General features: G+C 43.1%; 1 long non-coding RNA gene across 1 annotated transcript; it reads left to right on the top strand.

Annotated features, from left to right (window-relative positions):
- Nucleotides 1-2,236: 2,236 nt before the first annotated feature.
- LOC130111847 (uncharacterized) lies at nt 2,237-4,297 on the top strand. Its single transcript, XR_008810174.1, has 4 exons — nt 2,237-2,392; nt 2,559-2,656; nt 2,822-2,898; nt 3,813-4,297. It is a non-coding gene; the product is annotated as an uncharacterized LOC130111847 (long non-coding RNA).
- The last annotated feature ends 5,390 nt before the right edge of the window (nt 4,298-9,687 follow it).

The raw sequence follows: 9,687 nt of genomic DNA, 5'->3' as shown, positions 1-9,687 counted from the left end.
TAGCTAACACGTGCTAGCCTGAGCACAAATATGGAACAGTTCAAGCTCACACACTCCAGCCCAGGTTTTCCCTCTTCAAATGGCATGGCTGAGAGAGCCATAAAGACAGTGAAACATGCGCTGAAGAAGGCAATGCAGACCGGCACTGACCGACATCTGGTGCTGCTGTCACTGAGGAACACACCGGTGACAGGACTGGACGTATCACCTGCACAAATGTTGATGGGGAGAGTTCTACGAAGCACACTTCCGTGCTCCAGTGCTGTGCTGACACAATCAGTCCCACAGCACATTCACAGCAAGATCCGGAACCTGCAGTTCCGCCAAAAACAACGTTACGACCAGTGTGCAAAGCCCCTGCCAGTGTTGACCCCAGGAGACACCGTACACATGCAAACGCGGCGCGGCTGGGAGCCTGCCGTTGTCATCCGACAGCGAGATGAACCACGGTCCTACACTGTGCAGACACCGGCTGGGAGGATGCAAAGAAGGAACAGGCGATATCTGAGGAAGATACATCCGAGCCTATTCAGAGACACGGACAGTGATGAACATTTTGACTCAGAGGTACAACCCTCACCCTCACAAGCGCCTGTGCCAGTCGACTCACCACTACATGACCTGCCACCACACGACCCTCCTCCGGTGACTACAGGCAGCACACCCACATGCTACACAAAGTGCGGCAGAGCAGTTAGGCGCCCTGCCAGATACAATGACTAACCTCAGGGTTCTTTTGTGTGATCATTCAAGTGTTTATTAAGAAAAAAAAAGAAAAAAAGAAGGTGAAACAAAGAGTACAAGGTGTGTTTAACCTGAAATGTTGCAAGATTGCTGAATGTTCAAAATGTTTACATGCTAACCACCAGAATGTGAAAAGGAAATGGTTTATGTTGTTTAATGAGGTCATCTGTCATTTAAAAAAACATGCTGTATTAATCATTGAAGTATGCAAGTAGAAAAGACTTGTTCAGTGTTAATGCCATAGTGTTAATGGTTCGGTAAAGGGTCTACTGTTGAAGCAACTGATGAGTAGGCCACATCTCAGTTGGAAAAGAGGGATGTGGTGTATTGGATCGAGCACTCGGTGCTCGATTGTGTTGGACTGTCACCACCACTGAGTTCTGTAATACACTGGTCAAGCCTAGTAGTGTGTGATGTCTCCGTCAGTAAAGATCAGACTTGTGCCGCATCCTCGTCTCCGTGTACTTATATATAATAGTGATTAAGTTAGTAACCCACGAATAGTAACACTACAATAGTGTACATAAGAGAAGTCACAACAGGGGGGGGGGTTGTTTTCCTATTACATTGCAATAGCCAGTTTAGAGTGATCATATACCAAACAATTAATCAATGTCGATATTGTATGCTAATTGATAAAGGAGTGATGATGGGGTGTCTGGGTGGCGTGGCGGTCTATTCCGTTGCCTACCAACACGGGGATCGCTGGTTCGAATCTTCGTGTTACAATTGGCTGTGTCTGCGGGTGAGAAGCCGGATGTGGGTATGTGTCCTGGTCGCTGCACTAGCGCCTCCTCTACGCGCGTTACGTCCCCCTGGCGAAACCCCTCACTGTCAGGTGAAAAGAAGCGGCTGGCGACTCCACATGTATGGAGGAAGCATCTGGTAGTTTGCAGCCCTCCCGGGATCGCCAGAGGAGGTGGATCAGCGACCGGGACGGCTCGGAAGAGTGGGGTAATTGGCCAAGCACAATTGGGGAGAACCCCCCCCCCAAAAAAGGAGTGATGATAATGCAGTACATGATTTGAATTCCTTAGATATAGCAATGCAGTGTTCTCAGCAGACCGGATGGCATGCAGCAGTTAATAGAATGCTCATTACAACCTTAAGAGACTTGACTTGGACTCTAGCTCAAAGACTCGAGACTTGACTTGGACTCTAGCTCAAAGACTCGAGACTTGACTTGGACTCTAGCTCAAAGACTCGAGACTTGACTTGGACTTGCAAAAAAAATGACTTGTGAGCATCTCTACGTGTTTGTAATAATCATAAAGAGCTTCACCGATCCAACTGATAAGTCTTGTGAGACAAGTGGATGTTGTTTGTCTGGATGCTGACCAAGTCTCTCTAGAACAAGACATTATCAGTGTTAACGGAACCACCCGGTTAAGAATAAAAACATTTGCATGAATAACACTGTCACAGTCCAGTTCTTACAGCTACATGAGCACAACTGATAAACCCGAGCGCGCTCATATTTCACGTGTAACCGGATTTACAAGTGGGCGTGGCTTACCTTGGACTATAAGGCCAATGCCCGGCGATCTAAAGTCAACGCCTGGGATCCCTTTTACTTGACAACCACCTGCGTAGACACAGTAGGCAACATAAAATCAACCATGGCTGTTATTGTCGACGTTGAATACTGGTAAGTACAGAGCTTTTCCAAGCGTTTGTGGTTACTGAAATTTTCCCCAACTCGCGATCCTCCCAATTCCGTTCAACTTGAGCGAATCGGTCGCCGGAGAGCTATAGTGACCCTACGGTGACGGCTGATCTGACATCAGTCTCCTGTGTGCTCTGGGTTTTCACAGCAGTGGATGAGGCTATGCCCGCCGCTATCAGGAGCTGGCCGCCGCTATACAGCGGAGCGTTCCTGATGCGCAGGTCTCTGGGAAGACGGGGAGAAACTGTAAGCTTTGTGTTTTGTTTTGTTTTTGTTTTTCTACGGTCCCAAAAATAAATAAATAAATAAATAAAAAGATGCAATGCTAGCACCTCCCAGACACCCATGTTGAAACAAGTACCAAACATGCCTCGCTTAACGGTGTTTAAAATGGTTTTTTTATGTCCACAGCCAGCTTTGAGGTGACGGTGAATGGTCAGCTGGTCTATTCCAAGCTGGAGAATGGGAGCTTCCCTGATTATGGCGAGGTCTGTCATTGTGAAACTTAAAATTCCGCCTGTTTCTATTTCGTTTGAAAATAAGATAAACATTGGTGGGTGGGGGGGGCATCATTTTCCTTTACCAAATGACTGATATCATGGTACTGTATGACTGCTGGATAGGCTCCAGCATCCCCCGCAACCCTGAGAGCAGGGGATGCTGCTCTCAGGGACTGATGGCGTCCTCTCTATTTTTAGAGTTACTGGAAGATGAGCTTCAGGTCATGACTTTTAAAGTAAAAGGATATAAACCTTTAACATTTAGGACACTACTCGGTCTCGAGAAGATAAAGAGTTAAAGTTTTTTTTAACATGCAAAATTGATCTTATACCGACCTGCTGTTTAGTCGTAGCAGTTACCGGAGGGATATTTTTAACACATATTAATCATTTGCCTTCGTTTCACTTTCAGTTTTTGCTACTGCACGTGTGCGCGTGTTTTTTTTTCTCCAGCGCCGCCATCAGCTCGTGCAAGTGGTGTCTTAGCCCAAGCTGTGGTGCCCAGTCACTTATGCAGAGGAAGGCATAAGGCGTTATTCCCCTAAAAGCATTTGTCATTAGTGATGCTAAAATGTCTACCTTTCCTCCTCGGCACTTTTCTTTCTCTCAGCACCAACTAGTGTATACCCTTGTTGAAATGTGTAGAGGAAGTTGTAACATTTTCTTGTGGTATCAGTATTAGGCAATGAACCTTAAGTAAGGATGCTTTATTTTGTTTTTGTTTAGGGTTTTTTATGTTGCTTTCCACAATTGATATATGTCATTTTAAAATGAGACATTGTACATTTGGATTCCACACATTGAAAACATTTCCCTGACATGTTCCTCATCACATGCAAAACAATGACATTCCCAGTAATAGAAATATTATCTTTTTTTTCTGCTTGCTTGAATTTGACCAGGTGGTGGCGATGGTGAAGACTTTCCAGAAGTAGAACAAGGACGGCTCTGTTCTCCAGGAGGCAAACGGCTGTATTCACATCACTACAGAACCCCTGACACCTGATCTGATGGATGAGGAAAGAAAAATCTTGTTTATATTTTATATAATAATACCTTGCTGTTTGTCCCTCCCTTGACTGGAGATCAGAGTTCTGTTCTGGCATGAATACGGCCAAAGTCCAGAAGATGAGAAAAGCAACACCTTGGCGCCGGTCACTAATCTGTCTTCTATTCATGACTGTACACATTTAAAATGAAGAGTGTGTGCACGATGCAATGTTAGAAGTATGTCAGCTGACTGTCATCTGAGAAAGTGCTCTTGTTGTCTGTCTGGCCTATAATTAAAGTGTACCTGTATTACTGCATTTACATGGGAGCAGAAAATCTAAACGCTAGCTCTTTGAAACAAACATCTGGCCTTTTCATTAAAAAAAATATATCATAATCTGTGCAGTTTCTCTGTCTTCATACGTTCAGTAGATTCCCAGATTTGTTTTACAATGAGATGGGTGTCCTTAACCGTGGTTGTGTCAATGCCTTTCACCCAGTTTAACTATCCGGGGATATAATCTAGATTGGTGTTATAAGAGAGCATTGCTAAATCAACAGCACGGTGGCGGTACAGGCCACTAGGACTAACATAACCACACACAAAAAAAAGTTTTTAGTATCTATGTCAAGTTCAACACACAGAGCATCTTTTATAAAGATCATAATTATAAATAATAATACATAATAATACATAAATATAAATAATAATTATAAATAATAACTGCAGAGGGAACTATCAGAGGTACAACAATTGAGAGAAATTATTATAAAGAAATTATAAAGAAATTACCTTTATTTTTCACATGACCTTCTTGACAATATCGGAAATTTATATTTGCAAAAATATACCTAGCCAAGAATAATCAAAAGTAACATAGTAACCTTAGCAAGAAAAACAAGCCAAAACTGAATCTCAGCGACTTCAGTGAACTAAAAGTTGGGAAATCTGGAGTCGGTGACTAAATGAGAGGTGAAATTGGCAGGGCCAAAATCCTCATATTACCCGCAGTAGGTGATTTTAAGTCCCGTTTCCTTGCAATTCAGCATGAACAAGTCATACTTTCAAATGACACAAAACAATGTATCTTATTTCACATTGTTCATACCTTATGTTGTGCTAATATAGTAAAAGGAGTTGCCTAGATCAGAAGGTCACAAACTAAGCAGACAAAAACCAATGCGAATCTATGCAATAATTATTGATAACATCATTAAATTGTGATGGGATGAGAAAGGTTACTAAACATCTAAAAGCAATCTCTCTCTCCCTCTTCATGTCTACATCTCTATGAGCTATTGCTTTGCCTTATTTTTGCCCTGCTTGTTTTTATCATACTAAAATGGATGGAATTATGCTGTCCTCACAGTGCGTCACTATCTTGCAGAGCTAGACAGCTAGCGAACAACTAAGCATTCTCCAACAAAGGCCAAGGCATGACTTTTCTTGATTTTACTGAAGCACTGATTTTGCTGTAAGGCTGAAAATACACACAGAAAAAATGCATACATCATTATACATAACTTATAACATAACAGAATTCCATTAAACCAAGGATTTAAATTATAACCAGCTTATGCTAACAGTCTAAACAGCACATGCTAACATTTGTGCAGTTTATTAGCAGACCACAGGTCAACCCCGGCTCCTGGGCCAAATTGTTAGAGGGGCATTGTGAATAATAGGGAAGCGAGAGATATTAACATGGAAAATTACCAATCTGACCACAACCACCATCAAAGGTACCCAACCTATATATATATATATATATATATATATATATATATATGTTTCCTCTTAGAAACTGGCATGCAACCTCAAACTCAGATTCTAGAGCATCAGTTCCAGATAAAGCCAAGATTGGCTGTACCTGCGTGGCATCCAGAAAATGTTCACTACATGGGTCAAGTGCTGATATAACTTTGTTATATTCCAATGTTCACCGTTCCTCTCACTGAACCTTCTCTCTATTTCTTTATTACAATATCAACGGAGCTGAAAAACAACCTCCTCAATTTATTATTTTGACCCTCTTCATCATCAATTTCTCTCTGTCCAACTCCTGCCTCAACCACGAAGCCCTGTAGATTTTTGTTCTGCACCCTTCTCCATTTTTGTGGCCTTTCAGCATCGCTGTACATCCTTCCCAGCTTGGTCCTTCTAAGCGCAAAAAAATAGGGTGTTGACTTCAAGTCATGATGCAAAGGTCCCCTTTGGTATGGAAGTACCTTAGGGCCATAGAAATAAATTTATCCAAAGACACAAGTGAGATTACACTGTTTCTGAAATACACGCGTTTTTCCAAAATGGCCACCGAATGTGCTGACAGTACACCAGACCTGATGTCTTTGCTTCTGTTATAGCTATAATGACAAAATATGTGTCAAAAGGTACATTTTGGGGATCAATGAATGCAATTAAATAGGTTTCAAGACTAAAAAAAAACAAACAAAAAAATTCTCCTTACCATGACAATTGGGGGTAAATGCACACATTTCTTAAAAAAAAGAAAAAAAAGAAAAAAGTGTCAACAGGATGACTTTCTATATCTTATCTATTAAAAACGTTATTTTTGTTTTTTAAGCAGTGCAGCTACTTCTATACATTACATGTGTCCTTTAGTAGCATGAGATTTTGACCAATCAGGAGTGGCCTATGCAAATCAGTTGCTGCTGCAACAACACATCCAATTGGTACAAGTCCTTTTCTCCTTCCTTGGTGTCTAACCTCTCATACAATTCACCATACGCCCTTTCCTTTGCCACCTCTCTCTTCCCTTTATGCTGCATCTCCTTGTACTCCTGTCTACTTTCTTCATCTCTCTGTCTATCCAACTTCTTCTTTGCCAACCCCTTCCTCTGTATACTTTGCTGTACTTCTGCATTCCACCACAAAGACTCCTTGTCTTCTCTGTCCAGATGACACATCAAGTACCTTCCTAGCTGTCTCCCTCACTATTTCTGCAGCGCCTGCCCAGTCATCCGGCAACTCTTCACCACCACCCAGTGCCTGTCTTAACTCCTCCCTGAACTCCACACAACAGTCTTCCTTCTTCAACTTCCACCATTTGATCCTGGACTCTGCCTTCCCGCTCTCCCTCTTCTTGGTCTCCAAAGTCATCCTACAGACCACCATTTGATGCTGCCTAGTTATGTTCTCCCCTGTCACCACCTTGCAGTCGCCAATCCCTTTCAGATCACGCCTTCTACATAAGATATAGTCTGTGTGCACTTTTCTCCGCTCTTGTACGTCACCGTGTTCCTCCCTCTTCTTGAAATACGTATTCACCACAGCCATTTCCATCCTTTTTGCAAAATCCACCACCATCTGTCCTTCCACATTCCTCTCCTTGACACCATACCGACCCATCACCTCCTCATCACCTCTGTTCCCTTCACCAACATACCCATTGAGGTCTGCTCCAATCACCAGTCTCTCCTCCTTGGGTACACTCTCCACCACTTCATCCAACTCACTCCAGAATTATTCTTTCACTTCCATCTCACACCCAACTTGCGGGGTATATGCGCTGATACCATTCATCAACACGCCTTCGATTTCCAGCTTCATACTCATCACTCTATCCGACACTCTCTTCACCTTCAATATACTCTTGACATACTCTTCCTTCAGAATTACCCCTACCCCATTTCTCCTCCTATCTGCACCATGGTAGAAGAGTTTGAACCCACCTCCGACGCTCCTGGCCTTACTCCCCTTCCACCTGGTCTCTTGCACACACGGTATACCTACCTTTCTTCTCTCCAATGTATCAGCCAGCTCTCTCCCTTTACCAGTCACAGTGCTAATATTCAAAGTTTCAATTCTCACCTCCACACTCTTACCCTTCCTCTTCTCCCACTGCCTCTGGACATGCCTTCCCCCACTCTCCTTCTCCTTCTCCCAACAGTAGCATAGTTTCTATTGGCGCCCAGCTGGCCAACAGTACTGATGACAGTTGTTGGTAATCCCGGCCTCGACCGATCCGGTATGGAAATCTGATCCGCATATTTGATTTGGAAAAGGTTTTACGCCTGATGCCCTTGTTGACACAGCCCTCCCTTTTTATCCGGGCTTGGGACTGGCACTAAGAATGCACTGGGTTGTGCATCCTCAGTGGCTGGGTTAGCACACCCACATTACAACAATCACGTTAATTTAGGCTACATCATTCTATCTGTGTAGATATTATACACATAGGCACATAGTCTAGCTAACTTAGCTAAATAAATGCCTGCCCTGTTTACCTCGTCTGCTTTTCTTTTCCTCGGAAAATATCTGAGTAACGTCATTTTCTTACAAATGGTGCCATTAACTTGTAAGATGAACTGACTAGATTTTGTAATACGTGCGTGAAGGGGGGGGGTCGGACTTCATGGGTAGAGTAACAAACACGTTGCTAGCAACAACAATCACATATGTATTGAGAAAGTGGATCAGCTGATTGATAGAGGAGTGTTTCCTTTTTTGTGATTTTTTTTCTTTGCCGTGGCGACAAAGATTTTACTGTGGCAACCTGCCACAATAAAACATGACCAGAGGATACACTGAAGTAGACATAGTCTAGTAAGTGTCTTGATGCATGCTCAATAATCCAGATAAGGAAATCAAAGAAGGTTGAATTAGTTCATCTGGACACAACGTTTATTGACAGATATGTTTCATCACTCATCTAAGTGACTTCTTCAGTCTAAACTGGCTGCTGGTATCCCCACCACTTATAAACAATACAGCTGCATAAAAACCAAAACCAACGATCAGTTTCATATGCAAATAGGCATGGCCATTAACTAGAGTTTCAATGGCCATGTGCACTATTCACAGAGAATTTGCAAATGTTTGCAACCACAGCTGTGCAGACTGTACAGCGATATGGTTCTACCAGATCACTGCTATGACTGACACACACGGACAGAGACGTTCTTCCCATCGAGACTGGATGGACAACACCCGAACAGGCACTGCAGTAGTATAGTTAATATATCAAAGACTAATGAATGTGTGTTTAGTAGGATGCACCTACTAAATGCCCCTACTAAATGTCCCTCTCAGTTTGTCCATGAGTAAGTGACCACAATTTGCATCCATCGGCGAGTGAGTCAATGAGTGACCACAATTTGTGACGCGTCCGTGACGGCAGTTGCGTGGTGCTGTGGGAAAAAGCCAACTTGGAAACCTACAGGAAGTACATTGTCAAACAAACCACTGACGTCATTCGGATCCCACCACCACCACCACTCACTAGACCAGCTGGCCACCCAAATTGGACCAGTGCTCACCCAGGTACATGACACATGCATCCTGCTACACACCACCTCCAAAGCACAGCAACACACCCCACCCCACATCCTGTGCAGACACTACTTCAAATACAGATCACCAAACACAAAAGTAGAAGTAAACCAGCTCCATAACCAAATCAGACAACAGCTCACTGTGCGCACACAAGAATAATGAAAACTGTTCCCCAATAAACTGAACATTGACTACAGAACCAACCCACGCAGTTTCTGGCAGAAAATAAAAAGACCTGAATGGTCCACAAAACAAAAGCAACATACCAACTCTAACACACCTAGACCAAACCATTGAGAACAACCAAGAAAAAGAAACTCTATTCAGAAATCACCTCCAAAACATCCACTCCTGTCCTTCAGATCCACACTTTCACCGTGAATGGAAGAAATCTGTCGACAAGGCCACAACAAATTCCTCTCCATATCTTACCTCAACAGATGACCCCCCCACCCACCCACCCAGCCCCAAGAAATCAAAGCTCGCTTGAA

The sequence above is a fragment of the Lampris incognitus genome, chromosome 4, assembly GCF_029633865.1.
Source record: "Lampris incognitus isolate fLamInc1 chromosome 4, fLamInc1.hap2, whole genome shotgun sequence".
Taxonomy (NCBI): Eukaryota; Metazoa; Chordata; class Actinopteri; order Lampriformes; family Lampridae; genus Lampris; species Lampris incognitus.
The sequence above is the reverse complement of the archived record's forward strand: the minus strand, read 5'-3'. Positions and strand labels throughout refer to the sequence as shown.